At 40.6% G+C, this 3,539-nt stretch overlaps 1 long non-coding RNA gene across 1 annotated transcript; it reads left to right on the top strand.

The window, feature by feature from the left end:
- Positions 1–528: 528 nt before the first annotated feature.
- LOC132882884 (uncharacterized) lies at positions 529–2,444 on the top strand. The gene is made up of 3 exons (XR_009654259.1): positions 529–636; positions 721–791; positions 2,234–2,444. It is a non-coding gene; the product is annotated as an uncharacterized LOC132882884 (long non-coding RNA).
- The last annotated feature ends 1,095 nt before the right edge of the window (positions 2,445–3,539 follow it).

Below are 3,539 nucleotides of genomic sequence, written 5' to 3'. Positions count from 1 at the left end.
CTGGGAAACGACCTCAGGTCGGAATCGAACCCAGGACCCCGGATTTATGGTATGGCACCTTATCCACCTGAGCTGCACACATGAAACGGACACAGAAGACAGAATCAACGTTTAACATAATTAACAATGCACGTTTTACGGAGACGTTTTAATGTTATTCTTTATTTTTTATGCAGTTGAATATTTAGCATACAAATTTATTTTCAGCTCTTAAAAATGACCGAGGTCCGGGCCTCGGGGGCCTCGTAGCTGGCTACGGCCATGATCAAATTATATATTTTTAAAACTAATCATATGTAGTAAGGGCGGGCGGGAGATTTTTATGTTGTCAGCGGGAGGTCAGGAGGATTTTCTAAATGTTCCCTAAAGCGGGAGATCTCCCGCCCATGGCGGGAGAGTTGGAGTCTCTGCGATAACTGAATACATGATGTGATGTTTTTGTCATATCGCCCAGCCATATCGTCTTATGTCTGTATCATATCGAGAAAATAATTTATATAATTGAATACATCATTATCTTCACAGAAGAAACTGATCGTTCCCGTTCACTGCTTCCTGCCCTGATATCTGTTGGACTTCTGGGGTTATTAATCATAATATTAGCATTTGTGTGGATTTGGCTGAAAAAGCAAAAAGGTAAGTAATGCATCTTTCTGTTCATGTGTTCAGTTTTTACATTAGCTGTGTTTCATACAATTTAAATCACATTTGTGTCTTTAGTGTCTGAAACTGAGGAACTGACTTACACTGATGTGAAAATTTCAGCTCACAGTGCAGAGAGAGTTAAAGAGGTAAATATCTAAATAAAACTTCTGAAATTGCTCATGATGTGGAATACTTTAGAGCAGTGATTCTCAAACTGTGGTACGCGGGCTCCATTCTAGTGGTACGCCAAAGAATCACTTAATTAAATATAAATTTAAAAAAAGTGAAATACTATCCATAATATCCGAATGGATGAAAATATCTTATCAACCGATGACAAGAAAATGAAAGTAAATACAAATTAAGTTAATAATTTAAAAAAGTTTGCAAGTGCTTCTGGGTAGCCATACGCTACGTACGTACGCATTCCCGCCGGTTCTGCTGACAGACGGTTATCCGCCATTGGTAGACTAGGCTGTGATGGGAAAAGGTGGAGGTGGCTTTGCTAATTATGACGAGTAGGACAAAATTACTGTCGTGGCTTAAATCCGCGAATGGGAGCGTGGATCAGGAGAGAGGGAGAACTGAAGAGGACGTGTGTGACCCGAGCGCAGATGCTAACGACAGTGGCAAAACCAGCCCCAGAACTGCTAGCAAACGGCAGAAACCAGTGAGGAGGAAGTCTGACGAAAAATACATAAAACTGAGATTCATTTGGAGCGGGACAGAGGAGCCGCCCAGGCCGCAGTGTGTTGTATGCGGGGACGTTCTGAGCAATGAGTCCATGAAACCGTCGCATCTCAAACGGCATCTTACAACCAAACACACAGCACTAAAGGACAAACCAATGGATTTTTTTTACGAAAACGTGATGAACTGAAGCAGTCCAAGTCCACCATTCTGTCCTATGGTACACCCGTAGCCAAAGCACAGGAAGCTTCATATCGTGCCAGCCTCCTGATCGCCAGAGCCGGTAAGCCGCACACAATCGGGGAACTGCTGTGTTTACCATTAGCCAAAGAGATGACACGTATCATGTGTGGAGAGAAAGCTGCCAGAGAGTTAAACTTGGTGCCGCTTTCAAATGACACCGTGTCAAGGAGAATAAATGACATGGCTGACGATGTTAAAAAGACACTGATTGAGCGCATTAAGAACAGTAGATATTTTACCATACAGCTTGATTTATTTTAGTACAATGTTTATTTTACTTTTATGTGCAATTAATTTTATTTGATTCATTATTTAAGGACAGTGTTTTATTTTCCTATATTTAAACACAGTGTTACTGTTCAAAGTACTGTGTGTAATGTTACAGTGGCCAACAATATTAAATATACTTGTTAAATAAAACCGCCTTGTTTTTAATTAATACTTAGACCTACTATGCTACTGTATTTTAATGTTGGTCATTATGGTGGTACTTGGAGAGCCAAGTATTTTCTGAGCTGGTACTTGGTGAAAAAAGTTTGAGAACCACTGCTTTAGAGGATTTGGTTTAAAAAAAAAAATAGTCACATTAGTTCCACAGGAGTGATGACGTCTCACCCTGATTCCGATACTGAAATATACTGTTGTGTCTCTGCAGGAAGAAAACTCGAGAATAACGCCTGTTGAAGCAGAGCCTGACTCAGTGGTGTATTCACATGTGAAGTGATCCATATAATTCATCACATCACAATATCCTTTTAATTATTTTCACGAGTTGTGCTGAGAAATCCTGCAGGGTTGGGGCATGTCTTCAGGCATCAGTGTTTAATATTAGTGTAATATTTGCATGCTGTCATTATATAATCATGACCAGCTAAAAGGCAAGCTCATCAGAAAATGTTTCAGGGTATTTATAACCGGAAGAGACCGAAGCTGCAGAGAGTTTGTATTATCAGTCAGAGAGAATGCAGTGTTTGCAGTTTCTCCTGCAATAAAAATGGAAACATGTAAATTCCTGCTTTTGTGATTTTTTTTTCTTTTTTTTAATGGCCTTTTAAAAGGTTTTGCTTCTGCCCAGTTTGGGATTGAATAATTAAATTAAACATCCGGTTAGAAACCTGATGATCATTCTTGAACAGTGGAGTAATTAGTCCATGCTTAAGGCTTGATAGAAATTCTCCTTGTTGTAGTGACGTATTAATAGTTTTAGTAATGGGAGATGACAACTTGCTAATAAATTTCTTTAGGAGTGTAGACGGTAGTGGGTCCAAAGAACAAGACTTAGATGGCGATCCCATGATAATATTTGTGACAGCATTAATGGATACAGATACAAACTAGGTTCAGTATTAAACACAAAAAGGTCATACATCAGCACTGTGCACATGAGATCAGTAACACATTGCCGACAAAGCACATGATACTGTACGTGATTTCGACAAAACATAAAAGAAACTAAATATAGAGTAATTTAAGGACCACTAGATGTCAGTGTTTATTACTGATAGACTGTCAGCTTTTCATTGTGTGAATTATTGGGAGTTTCCACAGCTTTACCTCAGAGCTAAATACATTTGTTTCTGGAATTAATAAGCAGCATTTGACTTTTTCTTCAGTTATACATCTCATTATCTGTAGCCGCTTTATCCTTCTACAGGGTGGCAGGCAAGCTGGAGCCTATCCCAGCTGACTACGGGTGAAAGGCGGGGTACACCCTGGACAAGTCGCCAGGTCATCACAGGGCTGACACATAGACACAGACAACCATTCACACTCACATTCACACCTACGGTCAATTTAGAGTCACCAGTTAACCTAACCTGCATGTCTTTGGACTGTGGGGGAAACCGGAGCACCCGGAGGAAACCCACGTGGACACAGGGAGAACATGCAAACTCCATACAGAAGGGCCCTCGCTGGCCCCGGGGCTCGAACCCAGGACCTTCTTGCTGTGAGGTGACAGC

Source organism: Neoarius graeffei, chromosome 3 (genome assembly GCF_027579695.1).
Source record: "Neoarius graeffei isolate fNeoGra1 chromosome 3, fNeoGra1.pri, whole genome shotgun sequence".
In the NCBI taxonomy this organism is placed as follows: Eukaryota; Metazoa; Chordata; class Actinopteri; order Siluriformes; family Ariidae; genus Neoarius; species Neoarius graeffei.
Note: the sequence above shows the minus strand (reverse complement) of the source record. Positions and strands in the feature narration are given on the sequence as shown.